The sequence below is a fragment of the Pseudophryne corroboree genome, chromosome 5 (genome assembly GCF_028390025.1).
Source record: "Pseudophryne corroboree isolate aPseCor3 chromosome 5, aPseCor3.hap2, whole genome shotgun sequence".
Classification (NCBI taxonomy): domain Eukaryota; kingdom Metazoa; phylum Chordata; class Amphibia; order Anura; family Myobatrachidae; genus Pseudophryne; species Pseudophryne corroboree.
This window is the reverse complement of record NC_086448.1, coordinates 384562002-384589349: the sequence shown is the minus strand read 5'-3', so window position 1 is coordinate 384589349 and position 27348 is coordinate 384562002. Positions and strand designations below refer to the sequence as shown.

Sequence of the window (27348 nt, the reverse complement as noted above, 5' to 3'; positions counted from 1 at the left end):
CCCAGCGCTTTTATCTGATGGTACTTAACAGTACACTGCATATATTGTAGAAGGTAATGAAATAGGGTTGGTATGTGTATTAATGTGTGTTTTATTTAAAGACAGCTCTGTACTCAATACTTTATCATATTTAAAAATTATATTTCTGATATAAAATGTATTCAAATGTATTTATAATTCCATTTTATTTAAGTAATGGATCAAAATATAAAGAGGATAATTGCATTAAATAAGAATAAGATACAACAAAATGATAAACAAAATTGGTTTTATTGTTTTGAATAAACATTTTTAGGAACATTAAAATAACTGAAAGTGTTTAATGTCAAAACATAAGAGTTAAATAGGTCAACTTTTTCTTTATGTAATGTATAGAAAAACATTTGGGTGAGTCCGGATACTGAAACAGTGCTGCACATACCACATTAACACCAGCCCTTGTTGAAGTCAGTAAAGATAAAATGCATTGGGCATGATTGAGGAGGTATATATGCACAGCTGAAGATTGCCAGAAAGAGATATAAACTTAATTCCAGGAGTGACAATTGGAGTGAAGAAGCTGTGTAACCATTACATAAACTCTGAATGCATTTTCTATACTCTTGTTTATATTGTTTTAATATATGTATTTTGAATACCACGTACAGTAAAGTGAATAATATCGCTTATTGGACGCAGGGGTGTATCTAGGGGTCTGAGTGCCCCTGGCAAAGTAAGAAAGTGGTGCCCCCCACCTCCCCCACCCATGGACACAGAGGGGGGGTTACAGATAGGCTGAGGTCAGGGACACTGAGAGGGAATTATGGGGAGGGTGCGGCCAGGGATACTGAGGGGGAACTATGGGAAGGGTGTGGGCAGGGACACTGAGGGGGAATTATGGGAAGGGTGCATGCAGGGACACAGAGGAAAATACAGGAGTGTATGGGCAGGGTCACTGAGGGGGCAGTTAAGGGATGGTGCGGGCAGGAACACTGAGGGGTAATTACAAGGAGGGTGCGGACAGGAACACCGAGGGGATATACTGTATGCACACATACATACAGTTAAAAAACCTTCTCTAGGTGTGATGACACTACATGTCTAAGCAAATCCAGTTGACAAGGTGTGCTGGGACTTGTAGTATCAACACAGCTGGACAGGCAGTCATTGGTCTAGATACCTCTCCATACAGAGCTCTTTGTAAGCTGTGATCCAGAGTGCCAGGATAGACCATGCAGTGCAGCCACGGTACCGCAGAAAATGTACAGGTATGCTCATGCTGCACTGCTGACTGGTGCTGATTGTAGGGGCTGGTGTTTGGTGACAGACCGCGTGGGACCAATGAGAAGGAAAGCTGATGAGGAAGAGGAAGTGCCTCGCCCCTCCCCATACTTGGAAGTGTCCCGCTCCCCGGCTATATTCACCATCATTGAGTGTCAGAGCGCAATACGCTTCTGAGAGTCCGGCAGTGGATGAGCACTGCTAAGGGATGTAGTAAGAACTACTATGTCATTCTACCCCTTGGCCCGGGTGGTACTGCCGGGAAGCATCCCCTCCTTGACCAGTGCCCCTGGCAAGTGCCATCCTGGCCAAAAGGAAGATACACCCCTGATTGGACGTACTGCACTTCACTTCACTATCCTGTTTCGTCGGTTCTCCCTTTATTATTCAGAGACTTGTGCCACATATGACATTGCTTACACCGATTGAGAACGGGACTCATTTTATTTAAGACTGTGGGCTAAATGTAATAAGGTGCATGTTTGGTAAATGTAATAGGGTGAGAGAGAATGCAATCTTGCATGTTTCTCACACTCCTGCAACTCGCAATGGCCTAACTTGCATCCAATGGAAAACATACAACTTGCCCAATGTAACAGAATGCAAATTTAGAACTCACACCCAAAACCTTACCAAAACTCGCCAAAAAAAGGACCATGGGCGTCATTCTGACCGGTTCGCTTGCTGCTGTTTATCACAGCCGAGCGAATGGGTCTCTACTGCGCATGCGCATGCCAGATGGCCTAAGGCAGTGGCAGGGCTGTGATCGCCTCTGCCTGATTGACAGTCAGAGGCGGTCGCTGGGCGGAAGGGGCGAAACAGCTGCGTTTGGCCGCCGTTTCATAGGTGCGGTCCGGCCAACGCAGGCGTGGCCGGACCGAATGAGGTGAGGGCCGCAGCGGCTGTGTGACGTGGGGAGTGGGGAGTACTCTTGAAACGCAAAAAGCATCGCGATGCCTTTGCACTTCTGCGGGGCGGGGGGGGGGGGGGGTCAGCACTGACATGTGGGGCGGGCTAGCCCTATGCAGGGTGTCCCCCGCATGTCAGTGTGAATGATCATAGCTGTGCTAAATTTAGCACAGCTACGATCAACTCGGAATGACCCGCCTTGTTCAGATACTGTAGGTGAGTTTGACAAAAGCATGAACAGATAAGCGAGATCTGTGCATGTGTCTGTGTATAAAGGCATTTGCAGGGCAATGTTGCACTTCAAAATGTGTGAGAAAGTGTGAGTTTGTCCCGCACAAAACCTTGCACCCTATTACATTTATCCCTGTATTTCTGGCTAACAGGATAGCTAAGTGAGGACAAATATTTGTATTTATGTTGTACATGAGAATATAGCCATGATTTTTTTTTATTTGTACATTTACATGAGGTATAACTTACCATAAAATGAGATAACCCTTTTAACACAAATGTTTGCAAAAATATCTAAGCAATCATACTTTAATTGAAACATTTTTAAAGATAATACAGATATTTTCATTGATTTTAATGAATAATCAGCTATAAATTCTTTTTTTGCAAGCTACAGTAGTTCTTTTTTTAAATCTAGGTTTAAGATGTAGCATCCTAGGAAATATATGTGATTCAGTTTCTGTGCACATTTATCCCTGCCCGCTGCTCAATAGTTCTCATAAAAAGCAGAACTGTGTTGTCTACTGGGAATTAAGAAAATAAAGTCTAATTATTTCCTTTTTAACTTAAATGTACTGCAGTTGAAGACTCCAGAAACAAAAGATCAGAGCTTGTTGCCTTCGTGTTCTTTAACTCCATTGTTTTAATACATTTTGGAAAGTATTTTAAATAGTTTAAAAAGTGAATATTAACTATGCCAACATAATAATATTACATGAATAGAAATAACAAATTTACTTTATATTAAAACAAAAACTCTTCTAAAGTGTGCAGAAAAAGTAACTATATTTTGGAGGTGGCCTATTTCTACATTTATAGATACTGTATGGGCTAAGTTCCCAAATAAATCAGTGTAAAATACAATATTAAGAAATTGTATTAATGTGTAAGGAACTTAAAGAAGTTCCTTGACAACTGTTGTACTCTTTAAATAACCTTATGCAGAGATATTAAAATCTAAAATGTATCATCTATAATGGAAAACAAATATTTGTTAAAGTGTCAGGTTATGTGATATTTATACTGTGAAAAATATCAGTTGTTGTCAGGTCCGAAAATTACTTCACACCAATTTTTCTGCTTTTACAAGTATAATTTTACACTAGAAATTTTTTCAGATTTGCCAATTTCCTTTTTTCATTTAAAATGTGTGATAACTTTTTAACGGATGTAATTTTTGTGTGTAAAATTTTCTCTATAGGTAAAATCTGACTTTTCTTTAATAAGCTATTCAGTTAGACGCAGGCTTTAAGTTAACAGGTATTTTTAGTTGATTTTAACACATTATTTTTTTCCACTTCTTGGAGGACCTGAAAATTAAAATTAAATTTGTGGAATCTGTTGTAAGAATGTTTATTTTCATTCTGATAGCAATTTTCTTTTGTCTTTTTACATGGCTTTTTTTGCTCACACCAGTTTATGCTTTATTCCCATGATGCATTTCCTCCTGCTTGCAGTATGCTGTCACTCCTGTCTGAAGACTTCAGGGAGAATAAGCTTTTATTAAGTCAACTGCTATACAATGCCTTTCTCTGACACCATTTGGATATTCATGATCCAGGCAAGTGTGGAGGTGCAGGACATGGATGAGGAAGAACGTGCTCAGGCAAGTCAGTGCGTGTTTGAATTCCACATACATGTTAGTATTGTATTTGGGCCCTCATTCCGAGTTGTTCGCTCGCTAGCCGCTTTTCGCAGCAGTGCACACGCTAAGCCGCGCCCTCTGGGAGTGAATCTTAGCTTAGCTGAATTGCGAACGAAGTATTCGCAATATTGCAAAAAGATTTTTCTTTGCAGTTTCTGAGTAGCTCGAGACTTACTCTTCCAGTGCGATCAGTTCAGTGCTTGTCGTTCCTGGTTTGACGTCACAAACACACCCAGCATTCGCCTAGACACTCCCCCGTTTCTCCAGCCACTCCCGCGTTTTTCCCAGAAACGGCAGCTTTTTTTCACACACACCCATAAAACAGCCAGTTTCCGCCCAGAAACACCCACTTCCTGTCAATCACACTACGATCACCAGAACGATGAAAAAAACTTGTAATGCCGTGAGTAAAATACCTAACTTCTTAGCAAATTTACTTGGCGCAGCCGCAGTGCGAACATTGCGCATGCGCAGTTAGCAGAAAATCGCACAGATGTGAAGGAAAATAACGAGCGAACAACTCAGAATGAGGGCCTTGGAGTGTAAATTTATCGGTTATCAAGTACTGCAATCTATTTGCTGTATGATCTGTTATGATCCAGACCTTGAACCTTGGGTACCCACTATTCATGCAGTGTTCAGTGGTTTTTCAAAACTTTTGGCTGCATCACATAATTTTGTGTCAGGCACATTTCAGCCAACTTTGTCCCTAGTAGCCGGTATGTCACAAGCCTCTTTTTCAATTTTGTCCTTTAACAAAAGTCTATAAGGCTTTCTGCAAATTAATGATCCAGTTTATTAAATTTCCAGACAATGACAGTGAATGGATGGAGACCAAATTTTTTTTTATTGGTTTTTCTTTTAAAATTTCTCAGTTACCCAATATTCTGGGTGCGATAGACTTAACCCTTGTGGTACTCATGTGGCACTCAATCCACCAAGGTAATCTGAGGAATGTTTTCAAAACTAAAAACACTTTCATTACTGGTTTGTGATGCCAAACAAAACTTCACCAATCTACTTGTGGATTTTCCTGGGTTGGCCCACAACTCCTTCATCGTAAGCCAGTAGTCCCTGATTCAAGAGTTTGAGACTGGCAAAATGTCGAATGATGGTTATTGGGTGAGTATATATTTATTTTAATTAATATTTGTGTATTTGTTTTGTCCCCACAGGTGATGTGGGTTATGCCAACAAGTTCTGAGTGATGATCCAATTGCCCAATCCTGAAAGTGATGCTGAGAAAAGGTACCAAGCAGCTCACATAACATCGAAGGGTGTAATTCAAATATATATTTCAGTTTATTAAAGTTACAGTTGAAGATGTTGGCATCTTTATTGGTTGATGCCGTGGACTGCATGATACGTTGTACTGACAACTCCCCTAAAGTTATTGTTATGTACACCACTTTTATCCTCTAATAACCCTGCTTCTACTTTGCATATGCTAACAAAATATATTTTTTCCCTTGTGTTTTGTCTCAACAGTGTACCACACGGGGAAACCTCTACCCTGTCTTAACTATTCCTACATTGTGACCAGAGGATTCTGAGAGCTTGGATACCTTGTATTTGGACTGCTAGCCTGATACATCCAAGGATTGAATTCTACCAATGTGGTGACTTAAAGATGTGGAAAATGTTCACTTAATTTGACTGTGTACTGTACAGACTCACAGAACAAAACACCTTTTGGAAGAATTTTCACAAAAGTTAAAGATGCAGACTCTGCTAGGCTGGCAATAGGCTGGCAACACAGTAATGGTGTTTGTGACTCTCTTTCACAAAACTAAAAATACCCCCACACTTACTAAAAAGTGTTGCATCAAGAAGTGGTCTCCTTCAGGCTGAAAATTCAAAGAGCAAAAAAATTGGAAACAAATTTTAGATTTTTAGATGAAAAATGTACAAAGTTATTAAGGTTAACATGAAATGGTGTAAAAATCCAAAAAACCCTCCAGTGTTTAAAAAAACTATTTACACTGGAAGCTATTATTTAAAAGTGAGTTTAGAAGTTTATTGTAATAAAATATGTATTTACCAAGGGGCGTAGGTGTAGATACTCTTTGAAGTCCTTCATCCACATCTTATTCAGTATGGGCAATAGAGATTATATAATGGTTAGCATTACTGCCTCACAGCCCCTGAGGTCATGGGTTTGATTCCCACCATGTCTCTAATTGCCTGGAGTTTGTATATCTTCCCCATGTTTTGCGTGGGTTTAGTCTGGGTATTCTGGTCTGTTTCCACAAACCAAAAATATAATGAAACCAGTAAGTCTAGATGTAAGAAGCCAATGCCACATGCTGTCCCACCACTGGTGGTAGGCTCCAGTTGGTTTTTTTTCATCTGTATAAAGGAAGCAAAACCCTATAACCAAGTCTTCTATTTGCTGTGTCCTGCTTGATCTGGTTTCTTTTGTTCGTCTGGGTCTGGTCTCCTGTGTTCTGCTTGATCCTGTCTGTCGTGTTGCATTGTCTATTTTTAAAATAAATAAATAATTACTGTTTTTAAACAGTTTTTAAAAAGAATGTTTTATGACTAGCAATTAGGAAGTAATCTTACCTTTAAATCTTTCAAAGGATTCTTCAGTCAATCCAGCAGACTCAAACAGAGTTGTCTGAGTGAATAGGTCAGATGGTATGAGGGTTTCCGTCCATGGCTCCTTATGCTGTGGCTTTGGCCGCTACCACTGAATGGTTGGTTGCTTCCTTGATTGATCTGGGTCCTGCTGCTGTCAAGATTACTTTTCTAGGTTCCTCTTCATTTCATCTTCGTCGATTTACCTGTGGAAACAAATTATTAAAATAAATCAAATTTTATAGTTTCTCCCAATTGCCAAAAATGCCAAAAATGTATGTATATATATATATATATATATATATATATATATATATATATAATTATATATATATATATATATATCTCCAGAATACAGCCCTGATTTGTTACGTATGATCCTGACTTGCAACTATTTCATTTTTGATGGCTGATTTTATCTGCAGGTGTCTGGTTGTCTGATGGAGTCCAGTGTGGCCCCTTCATATGCCAATGCCTATATGTTCCAGAAGGAACGTGATTAATTATGTTCTTTGTTGATCCCTATGTATCGGGCATGATTAAGTTCTATGCCCGGTTCATAGATGATTTGTATATAGTCTGGATGCGTAGCAGAGATAATTTGATATATTTTCTTGAAGCTCACAATGTATCTAATAGTCAAGTAATCCCATATGATTTATAAAGTAGTGGTCAATTTCCTTGATGTGCAGGTTTCTTTACTGGGATGGTTTTTATCAGCGAGTACGGATCATCAGATCTACATGAAAAGGGCATACAGTCATTAGGTCAACCACTAATGGTCGATATGCACTAGGTCGACAAGGTTGACATGACAAAAGGTAGACAGTAGGGAAGGTCCACAGGAAAAAAAGGTTGACACATGAAAAGGTCGATTCGACAAAAGGTCAACAATAGAGAAGTTGACACATTTTCATGTTTTTGTTTTCACTTTCAAAGCATGTGGAACCCCAATTATACCCCTTTCTGACTGCCAGCTATGAACACAGGTTATTGGCACATGAACACGCATAACGGTGTTCATCTGCGGTCTGAAACTTGCCAGGGGAAAAATACCGGGTCACTCAAGCGACCCGGTATTTCAACTCTGGTAGCAAGCTCATGTTCAACCCGGCTCAATGTGTGGTGTGAACGGGAGCTGGGTCGATTAGAACCATTTCCCATTCACTGTATGTATACGGGCACTGCTTGGAGATCATGCAATCTCCAAGCGCCACCCCGCCGTGTCACCGCTGATGTCACCAACCTGGCAATATGCCGGGTTGCAGACAGCGGCAATGGGGCGTATGAGGCAGGTCATACCCTGGGAGCTCCCATGTCAGCCTCCTGGGTTCGACCCACCTCAGGCAGTCTGAAAGGGGTATTAGTGTATCTTATCCCCTAGCATGCCTTGCTATGCTTTGGGCAAGGTTGTGTAGGCTGTGCAAAGCCGTTTGACTGTGCATTTACTATCTAAGCGTGCATTTTATCAAAGCGTGATAAAATTGCACAATAGCAGCGTTCCATCAGCGTTAGTTTATCTTCAGCTGATATCGATTGTGAATTGACGTTTCTTCTCTTCTTGTCACCTACAGGTAATTACAATTGACTACAACCACCAACATATTCTGCTGCACTATATCTGTATATACAAAGCTAATTCTGCTAGGTAATTACAACTGACTACAACCACCAATATATTCTGCTGCACTATATCTTTATATGCAAAGCTAATTCTGCTAGGTAATTACAATTGACTACAACCACCAACATATTCTGCTGCACTATATCTGTATATGCAACGCTAATTCTGCCAGGTAATTACAATTGACTACAACCACCAACATATTGTGCTGCACTATATCTGTATATGCAAAGCTAATTCTGCTAGGTAATTACAATTGACTACAACCACCAAGATATTCTGCTGCACTATATCTGTATATGCAATGCTAATTCTGCTAGGTATGAATGATATAGACCCAGTTTAATGTTTGTAGAATGCATGGTTGTTTTTGTAAGGTAATTTACTGCTTGGCATTTGAGGGGGTGATGGGTGGCTATAGATTTCAATTATTGGTTTCACTTGTAGTAGTCCTCTAGTTAAGTTCAATTGTGTAGGCTGTGCAAAGCCGTTTGGCTGTGCATTTACTATCTAAGCGTGCATTTTATCAAAGCATGATAAAATTGCCACATAACAGCAGCGTTCCATCAGCGTTCAATCGAAGTGAAAAAGAAGGAAAACAGAAGCACACCAATCTAACAAAACAAAGAAAACTGAAGAACTAATAACAAATGTGAGTCACTTCTCAAATCACTCACCTCCTTGGAGTAATCCTTGACTCCTCCCTCTCCTTCAAAACACACATTCAGCACCTCTCACAAACCTGCCATTTTCATCTAAAAATATTTCCAGGATCAGACCCTTTCTGACCCAGGATGTTACTAAGACTCCTATCCACTCACTGGTCATCTCCAGACTGGACTACTGTAATCTCCTCCTGACTGGCATTCCTGACAAATACCTCTCTCCACTCCAATCTATCCTCAGTGCTTCTGCCCGGCTCATCTTCCTCACCAAATGCACTATGTCCACCTCTCCTCTCTTACTAGACCTTCATTGGCTCCCTTTCCCTTTCAGAATCCATTTCAAGCTTCTCACACTTGCTTACAAAGCCCTCACCCACTCCTCTCCCATCTACATCTCTGACCTTATCTCCCTTTACACTCCCACCCGTCCTCTTTGCTCTGCTAATGCACGCTGACTCTGCTGCCTACGGATTACTTCACCCCACTCCTACCTCCAAGATTTTTCACGTGCTGCACCACTTCTCTGGAATTCCCTACCTCTCCCCCTCAGACTCTCCACCTCTCTACAAAACTTCAAACAGGCTCTCAAGACCCACTTCTTCACCAAACCCAGCCAAATCTCATCCTAAACCTCTGTTCCACGCTCTCTATGTACCCCATCTGTCTCACCCCTGTCTGTCTACCCCTCCCCTTTAGAATGTAAGCTCTCACGAGCAGGGCTCTCTTCCCTCATGTGCTTATCCTTTTCTTACTTTAATAATATTCAACTGAACCAAATCCAGCAGTCTTCTGCCACCTGATACTTATTCCAGTGTCATCTGCTGATGTAGCTATGTTTATTTACCCTGTACTTGTCCTATATTGTTGTCAACTGTAAGTTTCTGTTTTCCTGCTTGATTATTTGTTTATGTACTCTGTAATTGGGCGCTGCGGATCCCTTGTGGCACCATATAAATAAAGGATAATAATAATAATAATAAGGTGCTACCACTGCGCTCAGCACAGGTTACTATTCCCAATCATAGTTTACATGGATAGTAAAGTATGAAAAAGTTCATTAAAATGATAAAACCCCTAAAAAAGCAGTGTCATCCATATGTGTGTCCACCATTTTAACCTGTCAACCATAAGCACTGTCAAACTTTTACATGTTGACATATTGACCATGTTTACCTTCTCACAATGTCGACCTGATACATATAATGAGTGCTATAAAAAATTATATGATCTAAAATCTAAGTGGCACCTGTATGGAAAAAAGGTAATGTTTATAGTACAGTATGTTTACAGCTCCTTTGTGGAGCATGTGGGTAGAGCTCAGTCCGTTCTGATTCTCACTTTGTTTGTGAGGTCCTAGTTATCCCTACCTCCTATTCAGTCCCGTGCTGCAAACGAGAAGGTGCTGTGGTTCCTTCCTTACCACTCTGCTGCGTCCAGCGGAGACGGTTTGCAGCTTGATGACATCACGCTGCTGCTAGGCGTCTAGGAGTTCATGCTGGAAAGATGATGTGCTGTAGCTCTTTGCCGCCAACGCGTTTCGTGTGTCCCCGCAAACTTAATCATGGATGGCAGGTCGACTTCCTGATCCTTTATTTATACCTAAAAAACTTTATTGTTCATTTTTAAAAACAGAAATACCTCACAGAAAGTTGACTCGATTAGTCGGCAAGCATGTGCTCCCATTGATAGTATTAAAGATTCATAAAGAATAATTTTAACAGGTGCCACTAAGATTAAAAATAAATAAAAATAAGAAAAAAAGGAAAAAGATTTTTGTATAATAATTTGCAGCTGTATGTGTTTATAAAAATGTGTTTAATTCAATGTCGATGTTGAGTTCATGAGGTAGTAAAGTTTTCATCTCAAATATCCATTTTGTTTCATTTTTTAATAAATCTGTTACGATGTTTTCTCCTCACCAATTGTTATGTATTTGCTTGATAGCCATAAACTTTAAGCCTCGTGGATCCTTGTTATGAGAGTCTAAGAAATGTTTTGACACACTGTGGGTACTAAGTCCTTTTTGTATGTTATAGATATGTTCTGACAACCTTATTTTAAATTTTCTTTTAGTTTGGCTAATATACTGTAACCCCCAGGGACATTCTAGTAGATACACTACTTGTCCGGTTTCACAACTTAGATGATCTTTAATTTCGTTTGTCCTCCCAGTTTTATTTGATTTGAAGGATTTTTCTGGTTTGTTGTAGTTATCTTGTAATTTTTGCATGCTTTACAGTTGAGACAGTAATGATAACCTTCTGTTCTCTTCTTTTTGGGTGAATTTCTTTGGTGACTTTTAACTAGATCTTGTTTAATATTTTTAGCTTTTTTGTATATAACTTTTGGTTTGTCTGTTAGGCAGTCTTTTAATTCATTGTCCAGTTTGAAAATCGGCCAATTTTATTGAGCATTGTTTCTATCACATGGTGATTACTGTTGTATTGAGTTATGAATTTAATTTTGTATGTATGTTCATCTGTTCTTTTGTCTTTATATTTAATAAGATCCTTTCTGTCCATATTATAAATTAAATGTCTTTGTTTGTTCAGCTATTCTGCTTGGTATCCCTTTTGGATGAAGTTCTGTATCATCTCTTCACTTTGTTCTATATATGTTTCATATTGGCTGCAGTTTCTTCTAATTCTTTGCAGTTGGCTTGATGGTATACTTGCTTTCCAATTTTTATGGTGATTGCTGGAGCTCGGTAAGATGTTGTTTCTGCTTACTTCCTTAATGTGAGTTTTGGTGTTAATTTTATTGTTTTTGATGAAAATCTCCATATCCAAAAAGGTTACTGTGTCTCGGCTCGTATTTGTTATGAATTCCAGACTGATGGTATTATTGTTTATATGTGAAATTAATTTCTGAAGATCTGTGTCGGTTCCTACCCAGATGAAGAAAATATCATCAATATACCTGTGCCAACCGATTAACCTGTCTCTAAAGGGATTATTTGTCCAAATAGTTTGATCTTCCCTCCTAGCTATGAATAGGTTCGCGTAGCTAGGCGCAAATGATGTGCCCATTGCTGTTCCGCATTTTTGGCGATAAAACTGGTTATTGTTCCAAAAGTAATTATGGTTTAAAATGAACTCAATATTTGACATTATGAAATTCACCTTTCTGGTGGGAAGATTAGATTCATTCAGGAAGTGTTCAGTGTATTCACAGCCAATTTCATGATTAATGCATGTATATAGAGATTTCACATCGCTGGTTCCTAATGTGTAGTGGTCTTTCCATTGTATTTGCTCCAGAATCTGTATAATATGGATAGTGTCTGTGAGGTAGCTTCTTTGTGTTTTAACTATATCTTGAAGAAAAAACTCTGTATATTTGGATAAATTTGAAGTAATTGATTGAATCCCTGAGACTATGGGATGTCCAGGCGGATTTATCGGATCTTTATGCATTTTTGGAAGGCAATAAAAGGTTGGGATTTGGGGATTTTTTTTCCATAATGAAATTAAATTCTTTCGGGGTGATTATTCCCAGTTCCAAGCCTTCTTGGATCTGTTCTCTAAGTTTTTTCTCATATATGTCTGTTGGATCTTGATCTAGCATCTCATATGTTTCCTGATCTTCTAAAAGGCGGGTCACTTCGTTTTCGTATTGTGACTTGTTTAAGATGACGATACCTCCGTCTTTATCGGCCGGCTTTATAATGATACTTCTATCCTGTTTTAATTATTTCAATCCCAATCTTTCATCCTTGGTGATGTTTAATTTCATGTTCGATTTTTCTGAAATTTTGTCTATCTCCTCTTCCATTAATTTTTGGAATGTCTCTACATTTGATCCTTTACAGTGTGTAGGACTGATAGTAGATATCGGTCCGAAGCTTGTATGTTTAAATTCGTCTTCTTGTATGGATGGTTTAGGGTTAGTATTCTTGGCAAATAATTTTTTTATGTTACATTTTCTCACAAATTTATGTACATCTATATATAAGTCAAATTTATTAATTTTTGACTTGGGAGCAAAATTTAGACCTTTCTGTGAAATTTAAGTTTTGGCTTTTGTTAGTGTTTTATCACTCAAATTAAATATGGTTGGTTTCATTTCAGATGTACTGTTTATCTTTTTTGTTGCCCTTGCTCCTCCTCTTTGTCCCCTTGGTCTCTTCTTCTGTTGAAATTTTCTCTGTATTTCTTGTTCGGGATTTTTTTGTAGTCTGGGGGTTTCTGTACCCCCTGATTGAAGTCTAAAAAATAGTCCTCATCGAAATCTTCATCTGAATCCTCACAGTAGTTTCTCTTAGTGGATTGTTTCCTTCCTTGTGGCTTTTCAGATTCTTTCTTTTGTATTGTTTGTATAAGTGACTGGAATTCTTGGTTTTCTTCTTTTTCAGCTGCTTCCTTTCCTGATGTGAAAGAGTCTTTTATAAGCTTATATTGGTTTGCAGTGAAGATAAAATTTATATGATTGTATGTTTGGTAATTTCTTGTAAGTCCTGAATGTTTTGGGTACTGACTGATTAGTGGTGCTTTTGATGGTTTAGTTATTTTTTGTTGTTGTTGTCGGTCTTGGTACAACCTGTTTCTCTGTGTACTAGCGGTTCTTGGTCTGTTCTTGTTGGTCTGATGTTCTCTTGATATTTCCATGGTTGAAATTGTCTCTTTGCATTGCTGTTATGAAGATAAAACTCAATGTCTTGTAGATCTCTTTTGAATTTTCATTGCTTTTGAAGGATGATGTCTTCTTCAAGTTTTCCTATTTTCTCATTTGTCATACACAAGAGGTTCTTAAAGTCCTCCATGTTTGATAGACTTTCGAACCTTTTTTCATATTGTTGAATATTTTCATTAGTTTCAGTTAGGGTAATTGATCCGTCTTCAATAATCAGTTTTATTAGTTCTGTTGAGCATGTGTCCAATATTTTATTCCATTTTTCCTGGAAGTCCTCCTGTATTGGCTGAAAAGTTGCAGCTTTATTGATTCTTAATTCTTTTGGGATCATTCCATTCTCTATATACTTTTGCAGGGTCGTAATCTCCCACCATTGTCTCACTTCTTGAATATACTGCTTTTCTAATTTTAAAAACTGGGCACAAAAGCGCTCGTCTTCTGCAGGAGTTTTAATGGGTATATTGGTTTTGGTGAAAATAATTCCCAAGTCATTTCTTTTATGTGAAATGTGGCGAGATTTGTATTGTGTCATTGTAAACTGCAGCAGTTGATTAGTCAAGGTTCAATGAAAAACTATATGACAACTGCGCTGTCTGTGAAATAGAGCTGCTCAGTTTGGAAGAAGAATACTAATAAAAACATATAACAAGCGCTATAAAAAATTCTATTATCTAAAATCTTTGTCTGTAAGTGGCACCTGTATGGAAAAAAAGGTAATGGTAATGTTTACAGCTCCTTTGTGGAGCATGTGGGTAGAGCTCAGTCCGTTCCGATTCTCACTTTGTTTGTGAGGTCCAGGTAGGACCTACCTCCTATTCGGTCCCGTGCTGCAATCGAGAAGGTGCAGTGTGGTTCCTTCCTTACCACTCCGATGCATCCAGGAGAGATGGTTTGCGGCTTGATGGTGAGTCACGGCTCGATGATGTCACGCTGTGGCTAGGCATCTAGGAGTTCATGCCGAAAAGATGATGTGCTGTAGCTCTTTGCCTCCAACGCATTTCGTGTGTCTCCACACACTTAATCATGGATGGCAGGTCGACTTCCTGATCCTTTATTTATACCTAAAAAACTTTATTGTTCGTTTTTAAAAATGGAAATACCTCACAGGAAGTTGACTCGATTAGGCGGAAAGCCTGTGCTCCCATTGATAGTATTAAAAATTCATAAAGAATAATTTTAACAGGTGCCACTAAGATTAAAAATAAATAAAAATAAGAAAAAAAGGAAAAGATTTTTGTATTTTTTTTTTTGAGTTTTGGTGTTAATTTTATTGTTTTTGAGGAAAATCTCCGAATTCAAAAAGGTTATTGTGTCTCGTAACAATAACCAGTTTTATCGAGAAAAATGCAAAACAGCAATGGGCACATCATTTGCGCCTAGCTACGTGAACCTATTCGTAGCTAGGTGGGAAGATCAAACTATCTGGACAAATAATCCCTTTAGAGACAGGTTAATCTGTTGGCACAGGTATATTGATGATATTTTCTTCATCTGGGGAAGATCCGACACAAATCTTCAGAAATTCATTTCACATATACACAATAATACCATCAATCTGGAATTCATAACAAATACGAGCCGAGACACAGTAACCTTTTTGGATTTGGAGATTTTCATCAAAAACAATAAAATTAACACCAAAACTCACATCAAGGAAGTAAGCAGAAACAACATCTTACCGAGCTCCAGCAATCACCATAAAAATTGGAAAGCAAGTATACCATCAAGCCAACTGCAAAGAATTAGAAGAAACTGCAGCCAATATGAAACATATATAGAACAAAGTGAAGAGATGATACAGAACTTCATCCAAAAGGGATACCAAGCAGAAGAGCTGAACAAACAAAGACATAGAATTTATAATATGGACAGAAAGGATCTTATTAAATATAAAGACAAAAGAACAGATGAACATACAGACAAAATTAAATTCATAACTAAATACAACAGTATTCACCATGTGATAAAAATAATGCTCAATAAACATTGGCCGATTTTAAAACTGGACAATGAATTAAAAGACTGCCTAACAGACAAACCAAAAGTTATATACAAAAAAGCTAAAAATATTAAACAAGATCTAGTTAAAAGTCACCAAAGAAATTCACCCAAAAAGAAGAGAACAGAAGGTTATCATTACTGTCTCAACTGTAAAGCATGCAAAAATTACAAGATAACTACAACAAAACCAGAAAAATCCATCAAATCAAATAAAACTGGGAGGTGTTATGAGCCACGGCTGTGGCTCATTCCTGTTTTGCATTTTGGTTATGTATTTTATGTTATACTTCTGTTTATGTTCCCCGTGGGTGTCATGGGGTGTTCGGAGCTCACCCTTAAGGAGAGGGTACTGTTATGAACCACAGGTAGTGGTTCATTCCTATTTTATGTTTATAGTTGTCTTGCAGGCCAGGATTTCCCGTTGCTCTGGTTTAAGAATACTCTTGTTTGCTGCCGGCGGTGAGTCTGTGTAATTGCAGCTTGTTCCCATGTGTTCAGCCTCACCTGTCTATTGATTGCACCTCTCAGTTGTGCACCAGGGCAGCTGCACGACATAATTAATTAAGACTCTCTGTTATATTCGGGCTCAGTGCAATTCACAGATGCTGGTGATATTTCCTGAGTTCCAGAGTTCTTGAGTTCTGAGCTAGTCTCTGCCAGTTCCTGAGCTCCTGTCTAGCTGCTTCCAGTGTCGGTTCCTGAGTGTCGGTTCCTGTGTCGATTCCAGTTTCTAATCCTGTGTCTTGCCGTGAAGCGTTCCTGTCCAGGAGTCTTTGTCTGTGCCTGGGCGAGTGTCTGGCTTCTTGGTGTCCACCGGTCTGTCATTTGAGATTCTGCCTGTCCTCCAGTTCTGAGAGTCTGTGTCGGCTGCATTGGGGGTTCCTGTCCGTTTGCCAGTATTTGTACCGGTTCCGTGAGTAGCGGCTTCGCCGCGTCCGTCAGCCTAGGCCGCAGTATTCTTTGGTTACATTTGGTTACTGGTGTTTTGCAGAGGGTTCTGCTTATGATGTCCCCGCCGGCACACAACAGTATTGTGTCGGCGAATGGACAGCATTTATTTGGTTGTTCTTTTCCTTTGGCGGCGTGCCGCATATATATTTAGTTTTAGGGTTGTTAGTAGCCCCTAGCCTTCTGTTTGTTTTAGTTAGAGGTCCCCTTGTTATTATCCTGTCTCGGTTCATGCTTTGTCTCACCTTAAGACCTGGGGGCATCGGAGTTGGGCACACCTAATCCGCCCTTCAAGCGTGGCTGCCGTGGGCCCAAGAAACCATAGTCACTCAGGCGTGAATTGACCACACGGGTAAGACAACGGAGGTAGGGTGCTAGGGGCTATTTCCACACCACACCTTATTTCAGCCTCACGTTCTGGTGCTCAGGACTCACTACGCAACATCTCCCTTGTTCTGAGCACCAGGAACCTAACAGGAGGACAAACGAAATTAAAGATCATCTGAATTGTGAAACCGAACAAGTAGTGTGTCTACTAGCATGTCCCTGTGGGTTACAGTATATTGGCCAAACTAAAAGAAAATTTAAAATAAGGTTGTCAGAACATATCTATAACATAGAAAATAAGAATTTACTTACCGATAATTCTATTTCTCGGAGTCCGTAGTGGATGCTGGGGTTCCTGAAAGGACCATGGGGAATAGCGGCTCCGCAGGAGACAGGGCACAAAAAGTAAAGCTTTAGGATCAGGTGGTGTGCACTGGCTCCTCCCCCTATGACCCTCCTCCAAGCCTCAGTTAGGATACTGTGCCCGGACGAGCGTACACAATAAGGAAGGATTTATGAATCCCGGGTAAGACTCATACCAGCCACACCAATCACACTGTACAACCTGTGATCTGAACCCAGTTAACAGTATGATAACAGCGGAGCCTCTGAAAGATGGCTCACAACAATAATAACCCGATTTTTGTAACTATGTACAAGTATTGCAGATAATCCGCACTTGGGATGGGCGCCCAGCATCCACTACGGACTCCGAGAAATAGAATTATCGGTAAGTAAATTCTTATTTTCTCTATCGTCCTAGTGGATGCTGGGGTTCCTGAAAGGACCATGGGGATTATACCAAAGCTCCCAAACGGGCGGGAGAGTGCGGATGACTCTGCAGCACCGAATGAGAGAACTCCAGGTCCTCCTTAGCCAGGTTATCAAATTTGTAGGATTTTACAAACGTGTTTGCCCCTGACTAAATAGCCGCTCGGCAAAGTTGTAAAGCCGAGACCCCTCGGGCAGCCGCCCAAGATGAGCCCACCTTCCTTGTGGAATGGGCATTTACATATTTTGGCTGTGGCAGGCCTGCCACAGAATGTGCAAGCTGAATTGTATTACACATCCAACTAGCAAAAGTCTGCTTAGAAGCAAGAGCACCCAGTTTGTTGGGTGCATACAGGATAACAGCAAGTCAGTTTTCCTGACTCCAGCCGTCCTGGAACCTATATTTTCAGGGCCCTGACCACATCTAGCAACTTGGAGTCCTCCAAGTCCCTAGTAGGCGCAAGACACCACAATAAGCTGGTTCAGGTGAAACACTGACACCACCTTAGGGAGAGAACTGGGGACGAGTCCGCAGCTCTGCCCTGTCCGAATGGACAAACAGATATGGGCTTTTTTGAGAAAAAAACCACCAATTTGACACTCGCCTGGTCCAGGCCAGGTCCAAGAGCATGTTCACTTTTCATGTGAGATGCTTCAAATCCACAGATTTGACTGGTTTTAAACCAATGTGTTTTGAGGAATCCCAGAACTACGTTGAGATCCCACAGTGCCACTGGAGGCACAAAAGGGGGTTGTATATGCAATACTCCCTTGACAAACTTCTGGACTTCAGGAACTGAAGCCAGTTCTTTCTGGAAGAAAAATCGACAGGGCCGAAATTTGAACCTTAATGGACCCCAATTTGAGGCCCATAGACACTCCTGTTTGCAGGAAATGCAGGAATCGACCGAGTTGAAATTTCTTCGTGGGGCCTTCCTGGCCTCACACCACGCAACATATTTTCGCCACATGTGGTGATAATGTTGTGCGGTCACCTCCTTTCTGGCTTTGACCAGGGTAGGAATGACCTCTTCCTGAATGCCTTTTCCCTTAGGATCCGGCGTTCCACCGCCATGCCGTCAAACGCAGCTGCGGTAAGTCTTGGAACAGACATGGTACTTGCTGAAACAAGTCCCTTCTTAGCGGCAGAGGCCATAAGTCCTCTGTGAGCATCTCTTGAAGTTCCGGGTACCAAGTCCTTCTTGGCCAATCCGGAGCCATGAGTATAGTTCTTACTCCTCTACGTCTTATAATTCTCAGTACCTTAGGTATGAAAAGCAGAGGATGGAACACATACACCGACTGGTACACCCACGGTGTTACCAGAACGTCCACAGCTATTGCCTGAGGGTCTCTTAACCTGGCGCAATACCTGTCCCGTTTTTTGTTCAGACGGGACGCCATCATGTCCACCTTTGGTAATTCCCAACGGTTTACAATCATGTGGAAAACTTCCCCATGAAGTTCCCACTCTGCCGGGTGGAGGTCGTGCCTACTGAGGAAGTCTGCTTCCCAGTTTCCATTCCCGGAATGAAACACTGCTGACAGTGCTATCACATGATTTTCCGCCCAGCGAAAAGTCCTTGCAGTTTTTTCCACTGCCCTCCTGCTTCTTGTGCCGCCCTGTCTATTTACGTGGGCGACTGCCGTGATGTTTTATCCCACTGGATCAATACCGGCTGACCTTGAAGCAGAGGTCTTGCTAAGCTTAGAGCATTATAAATTTACCCTTAGCTATATTTATGTGGAGAAAAGTCTCCAGACTTGATCACACTCCCTGGAAATTTTTTCCTTGTGTGACTGCTCCCCAGCCTCTCGGGCTGGCCTCCGTGGTCACCAACATCCAAAACTGAATGCCGAATCTGCGGCCCTCTAGAAGATGAGCACTCTGTAACCACCACAGGAGAGACACCCTTGTCCTTGGATATAGGGTTATCCGCTGATGCATCTGAAGATGCGATCCGGACCATTTGTCCAGCAGATCCCACTGAAAAGTTCTTGCATGAAATCTGCCGACTGGAATTGCTTCGAAGGAAGTCACCATTTTTTTACCATGGCCCTTGTGCAATGATGCACTGATTTTAGGAGGTTCCTGACTAGCTCGGATAACTCCCTGGCTTTCTCTTCCGGGAGAAACACCTTTTTCTGGACTGTGTCCAGAATCATCCCTAAGCACAGGAGACTTGTTGTCGGGATCAGCTGCGATTTTGGAATATTTAGAATCCACCCCTGCTGTTGTAACAGTATCCGAGATAGTGCTACTCCGACCTCCAACTGTTCCCTGGACTTTGCCCTTATCAGGAGATCGTCCAAGTAAGGGATAATTAAGACGCCTTTTCTTCGAAGAAGAACCATCATTTCGGCCATTACCTTGGTAAAGACCCGGGGTGCCGTGGACAATCCAAACGGCAGCGTCTGAAACTGATAGTGACAGTTCTGTACCACGAACCTGAGGTACCCTTAGTGATAAGGGCAAATTTGGGACATGGAGGTAAGCATCCCTGATGTCTCGGGACACCATATAGTCCCCTTCTTCCCGGTTCGTTATCACTGCTCTGAGTGACTCCATCTTGATTTGAACCTTTGTAAGTGTTCAAATTTTTTTAGATTTAGAATAGGTCTCACCTAGCCTTCTGGCTTCAGTACCACAATATAGTGTGGAATAATACCCCTTTTCTTGTTGTAGGAGGGGTAATTTAATTATCACCTGCTGGGAATACAGCTCGTGAATTGTTTCCCATACTGCCTCCTTGTCGGAGGGAGACCTTGGTAAAGCAGACTTCAGGAGCCTGCGCAGGGGAAACGTCTCGACATTCCAATCTGTACCCCTGGGATACTACTTGTAGGATCCAGGGGTCCTGTACGGTCTCAGCGTCATGCTGAGAGCTTGTCAGAAACGGTGGAACGCTTCTGTTCCTGGGAATGGGCTGCCTGCTGCAGTCTTCTTCCCTTTCCTCTATCCCTGGGCAGATATGACTCTTATAGGGACGAAAGGACTGAAGCTGAAAAGACGGTGTCTTTTTCTGCAGAGATGTGACTTAGGGTAAAAAACGGTGGATTTTCCAGCAGTTGCCGTGGCCACCAGGTCCGATGGACCGACCCCAAATAACTCCTCTTCCTTTATACGGCAATACACCTTTGTGCCGTTTGGAATCTGCATCACCTGACCACTGTCGTGTCCATAAACATCTTCTGGCAGATATGGACATCGCACTTACTCTTGATGCCAGAGTGCAAATATCCCTCTGTGCATCTCGCATATATAGAAATGCATCCTTTAAATGCTCTATAGTCAATAAAATACTGTCCCTGTCAAGGGTATCAATATTTTTAGTCAGGGAATCCGACCAAGCCACCCCAGCTCTGCACATCCAGGCTGAGGCGATCGCTGGTCGCAGTATAACACCAGTATGTGTGTATATACTTTTTATGATATTTTCCAGCCTCCTGTCAGCTGGCTCCTTGAGGACGGCCCTATCTATAGACGGTACCGCCACTTGTTCTGATAAGCGTGTGCGCGCCTTATCCACCCTAAGGGGTGTTTCCCAACGCGCCCTAACTTCTGGCGGGAAAGGGTATACCGCCCATATTTTCTATCGGGGGGAACCCACGCATCATCACACACTTCATTTAATTTATCTGATTCAGGAAAAACTACGGTAGTTTTTTCACATCCCACATAATACCCTCTTTTGTGGTACTTGTAGTATCAGAAATATGTAACACCTCCTTCATTGCCCTTAACGTGTGGCCCTAATAAGGAATACGTTTGTTTATTCACCGTCGACACTGGATTCAGTGTCCCTGTCTGTGTCTGTGTCGACCGACTAAAGTAAACGGGCGTTTTAAAACCCCTGACGGTGTTTTTGAGACGTCTGGACCGGTACTAATTGTTTGTCGGCCGTCTCATGTCGTCAACCGACCTTGCCGCGTGTTGACATTATCACGTAATTCCCTAAATAAGCCATCCATTCCGGTGTCGACTCCCTAGAGAGTGACATCACCATTACAGGCAATTGCTCCGCCTCCTCACCAACATCGTCCTCATACATGTCGACACACACGTACCGACACACAGCACACACACAGGGAATGCTCTGATAGAGGACAGGACCTACTAGCCCTTTGGAGAGACAGAGGGAGAGATTGCCAGCACACACCAAAAACGCTATAATTATATAGGAACAACCTTATATAAGTGTTTTCCCTTATAGCATCTTTTTTATATATTTCTAACGCCAAATTAGTGCCCCCCCTCTCTGTTTTAACCCTGTTTCTGTAGTGCAGTGCAGGGGAGAGCCTGGGAGCCTTCCCTCCAGCCTTTCTGTGAGGGAAAATGGCGCTGTGTGCTGAGGAGATAGGCCCCGCCCCTTTTTCGGCGGCCTCGTCTGCCGCTCTTAACGGATTCTGGCAGGGGTTAAATATCTCCATATAGCCCCCGGAGGCTATATGTGAGGTATTTTTAGCCAAAAATAGGTTTTCATTGCCTCCCAGGGCGCCCCCCTCCCAGCGCCCTGCACCCTCAGTGACTGCCGTGTGAAGTGTGCTGAGAGGAAATGGCGCACAGCTGCAGTGCTGTGCGCTACCTTAAGAAGACTGAGGAGTCTTCATGCCGCCGATTCTGGACCTTCTTCTTGTTTCAGCATCTGCAAGGGGGCCGGCGGCGAGGCTCCGGTGACCATCCAGGCTGTACCTGTGATCGTCCCTCTGGAGCTAATGTCCAGTAGCCAAAGAAGCCAATCCATCCTGCACGCAGGTGAGTTCACTTCTTCTCCCCTAAGTCCCTCGATGCAGTGATCCTGTTGCCAGCAGGACTCACTGTAAAATAAAAAACCTAAGCTAAACTTTTCTAAGCAGCTCTTTAGGAGAGCCACCTAGATTGCACCCTTCTCGGCCGGGCACAAAAATCTAACTGAGGCTTGGAGGAGGGTCATAGGGGGAGGAGCCAGTGCACACCACCTGATCCTAAAGCTTTACTTTTTGTGCCCTGTCTCCTGCGGAGCCGCTATTCCCCATGGTCCTTTCAGGAACCCCAGCATCCACTAGGACGATAGAGAAAAAGGATTTAGTACTCACAGTGTGTCAAAACATTTCCTAGACTCTCATAACAAGGATACACAAGGCTTAAAGTGTATGGCTATCAAGCAAGTACATAACAATTGGAGAAGAGGAAACATCGTAACAGATTTAAATAATGGATATTTGAGATGAAAACTTTACTACCACATGGACTCAACATCGACATTGAATGAAACTCATTTTGATAAACACATACAGCTGCAAATTATTATACAAAAATCTTTTTCCTTTTTTTCTTATCTTTATTTATTTTTAATCTTAGTGGCACCTGTTAAAATTATTCTTTACGAATTATTAATACTATCAATGGGAGCACATGCTTGCCGCCTAATCGAGTCAACTTCCTGTGAGGTATTTCCGTATTAAAAAATGAACAATAAAGTTTTTTAGGTATAAATAAAGGATCAGAAAGTCGACCTGCGATCCATGATTAAGTGCACGGGGATGCACGAAATGCGTTTGTGGCAAAGAGCTACAGCACATCATCTTTCCGGCACAAACTCCTAGACGCCTAGCCGCAGCGTGACGTCATCAAGCCATGACTCACCATCAAGCCGCAAACCGTCTCCGCTGGACACAGCGGAGTGGTAAGGAAGGAACCACAGCACCTTCTCGATTGCAGCACGGGACCGAATAGGAGCTAGGGATAGCTAGGACCTCACAAACAAAGTTAGAATCGTAACGGACTGAGCTCTACCCACATGTTCCACAAAGGAGCTGTAAACATACCGTACTATAACCATTACCTTTTTTTACATACAGGTGCCACTTACAGACATATATTTTAGATCATATAATTCTTTATAGCGCTCGTTATATGTTTTTATTAGTATTCTTCTTCCAAACTGAGCAGCTTTATTTCACAGACAGCCCAGTTGTCATATAATTTTTCATCGACCTAATATATGTTGATCATTAGTGGTCAACCTTATAACTGTAGACCTTTTCATGGTTAACCTATAGCCCGGATACTGTTATCATCACTTCTCTGTATCAAAAAGCTACTGATCGGAAAACCATTTTATATGCGCGCAGTTTGCATTCTAAATCTTGGAATATGGGTTATCATATTCTGATTTTTTTCGCACACGCCACATTTGCAGTGATTGGGCCTTATTCATGTCACACAGCAATGCAACTGCAATTTGCCCTATCTGGCCCCAGTGTGCATGCACAGGTCCCATCAACGATTGGATCGCATTGGCTGTGAACGCCTCTGCACGATTGACAGGCAGAGGCATTCACGGGGCAGGATGCTTCAAACGGGGGTGAGTTTGCGCCATTTTTTGGGTGGCTGCGTGATGTCACACGCAGCTGCTCTGAAGAAAAAAATGGCAGTGATGCGCCTGCCTACGTAGCCAGGCTGCAAAGGCATGGGTCATCCACAGTAGCTGCAACCGTAATTACATTGCGGTCACAGCCGCTTGGCAGAACAGTCAGCATCTGGGCAGCCTTGCTCTGGACTGGGCGGTCCCCAGCATGCGATAGAAACTATTGCAGATTCTGCTTTTCAGCAGAATCTGCAATCCAACCTGAATAGGGTCATTTATGCTTATGCAGACGTGCAGGATTTATGAATAGAGGATATGATTTCAAGCATCTTTTGGTGGCTAAGCATAAGGCCTTAGGTGAATCTAGAGATAGCCTGCTGGAGACCAAAAAGAGAGTTAGGGCTAATTTAAAAATGCCATGGGTTAGTCACTATAATACCGCAAGTGGTAACATCAGCAGTATTTGCAGTATTTGGAAAAAGTATTGGCCCAATATTAAGACTAACATAATATAGATATTATGTCTTGTTATACCCGAGGTCGCAATGTATAGGACTTTGTTATAAGGACTGACATTACTGGACTGGAGGTAATCCAATAAGTACTCATTTCCTATCTCTTAAGAATGGGTGCTTTAAATGTTACAATTGTGCAGCCTGCCGTAATCTTGTCACTGGTGACAATTTTTGTCATTCATTTAGTGGGAAAATATTCTACATCAGTCATTGGGTTAATTGTACCACGTGTTAGATCATATATGATTACATGTCTGTACGGTCTTAGTTATGTGGGAAAGACTGACCATAATTTACATGAACACATGGCATCACATAGATATGATATTTGTTTGGCTATAGTGGCAGGTCATAGTGACCAACCCATAGCACAGCATTGTGCTGAAATGGGACATAGTTTAGCTACATTTAGCTATATCATTATTGATCATGTCCAGTGTAATAGCAGGAGTGGTGATAGATTCAGTGGCGTAACTACTGCCCCAGCAGTCCTCGCGGTGGCTTGGGGGCGAGGGGCTGCGGGGGCGCCACTGACTTAGAACAGATTGACATGCGGACGAGCGTCCGCATGTCAATCTGCGGTCTCCTTCCCTCCGCTGCTGTGTTGGAGGGACACGGAGGGCACCGCGCGCGCCTCTCCAGTGTCCCTCCTGGCTCTCCGGCCGGTCTAATAAAGGAAGTGCCGTTCGTGAGCTCTGATTGGCTCACGAACCGGCACTTCCTTTATTAGACCCGCAGGAGAGCCAGGAAGGACACGGGAGAGGCGCGCGCTGTGCCCTCCGTGTCCCTCCAACACAAAGGAGCGGGGGGGGGGGGAATAGGGGAGCAGGCACTGTGGGGGAATATCTGGAACTGAGGGCATGTACCTGGCGACACTGTGGGGGAATATCTGGCACTGGGGACATATACCTGGCACTGTGGGGGAATATCTGGCACTGGGGGCATATACCTGGCACTGTGGGGGAATATCTGGCACTGGGGGGAGCAGGCACTGAGGGGGCATATGTGGTACTGTGGTGGAATATCTGGCACTGGGGGCAAATACCTGGCACTGTGGGGGAATATCTGGCACTGGGGGGAGCAGGCACTGAGGGGGCATATGTGGCACTGTGGGGGAATATCTGGCACTGGGGCTGGCACTGGGGGGAGCAGGGACTGAGGGGGCATATGTGGCACTGTGGGGGAATATCTGGCACTGGGGGCAAATACCTGGCACTGTGGGGGAATATCTGGCACTGGGGGGAGCAGGCACTGAGGGGGCATATGTGGCACTGTGGGGGAATATCTGGCACTGGGGGGAGCAGGCACTGAGGGGGCATATGTGGCACTGTGGGGGAATATCTGGCACTGGGGGCATATACCTGGCACTGTGGGTGAATATCTGGCACTGGGGGCATATGTGGCACTGGGGGGGGGTATATTTGGCACCTTGGGCATGTACCTGGCACTGTGGGGGAATATCTGGCACTGGGGGCATATATGGCACTGGGAGCACGGCCCTACCAACAAGCACTACCCCCTAGCAATGAGCATGACACCCAGTGCATGAAACCCCTGGCAACGAGCATGACACCCTGAGCATGAAAATCCCTGGCACCGTGCATGGAACCAAGAGCATGAAACCCCTGGCAACGAGCAGGTAATTTAAAAGTAATTAGAAGCCTTACTGTAGAACTTAATGTGTAATGGGCATTACGGTGTGTGGCATAATGTATCACGGACATTGCGGTGTGTGTCATAATGTGTCAGGCATTACGGTGTGTTGTATACTATATCACGATCATTGTGGTATGTGGTATAATGTCTCAGGGTCATTGCGGTGTGTGTCATAATGTGTCACAGACATTGTATGTGCTATAATGTATCAGGGGCATTGCAGTGTGTAGCATAATGGATAACGGGCATTGCGATTCCTGTCATAATGTGTCACAGGCATTACGGTGTGTGGCATAATGTGTCGGGGGCATTACAGTGTGTGCATATTGTGTCATGTGCATTATTGTGTGTGGCATAATGTCTAAGGGCCATTGCAGTATGTGGCATAATGTATACTGGGCATTACTATAAGGAGGAAAAATGACAAATAATGTAAGGGGCATGAATCAGGATCATTTTTCTTTCCTGTGGTGGCTAACGTCTGGGCGTGCAGGTTGCAAAACTGGGGTATAAGGTAGTCTTTTCCTGCAATGCCATGCCGCTTTGTGCGAAGCCACACCCATTTCAACGAAGCCACACACCCTTTTTGGCGGCGCGCGCATATTTGTCCCTTCACTACTGCCAATTATGGGTGCGGGGAAAGAATTTTTTGGCTTGGGGGAGAAAAATTTCTAGTTACGCCACTGGATAGATTGCTACAAATGCTTAAATATGATTTCAAATAAATCTATCATTTAGGGACCTTGGCACCCAGGGGCTTGAATGTCCAATTGGGGGTACATGCTTTTATTTGACTTTATTTAAATCCCAGCATGTCGTGGCATAGTGTCTTAGTACTGACAAGTCATGCTTGCATTGCACGCCATGCAATACACAGTTTTACAGCTGGGTGGCAAATGCTCCACGGACGAAAAACGACAGTACTAATAACAATATTGTGTTTAGTGATGTGCACCGGAAACTTTTCGGGTTTTGTGTTTTGGTTTTGGATTCGGTTCCACGGCCGTGTTTTGGATTCGGACGCGTTTTGGCAAAACCTCCCTGAAAATTTTTTGTCGGATTCGGGTGTGTTTTGGATTCGGGTGTTTTTTTTTACAATAAAACCTCAAAAACAGCTTAAATCAAAGAATGTGGGGGTCATTTTGATCCCATAGTATTATTAACCTCAATAACCATAATTTCCACTCATTTCCAGTCTATTCTGAACACCTCACACCTCACAATATTATTTTTA

General features: G+C 42.3%; 1 long non-coding RNA gene across 1 annotated transcript in view; it reads right to left on the bottom strand.

The window, feature by feature from the left end:
- Positions 1–251: 251 nt before the first annotated feature.
- Positions 252–27348, bottom strand: part of LOC134927773 (uncharacterized) — a 43929-nt gene continuing 16832 nt past the window's right edge. The window contains exons 4-5 of the long non-coding RNA XR_010177726.1: positions 6611–6831; positions 252–6523 (exon numbers count right to left, since the gene is read on the bottom strand). This is a non-coding gene — a long non-coding RNA (uncharacterized LOC134927773). The remainder of the gene's footprint in view (positions 6524–6610; positions 6832–27348) is intronic.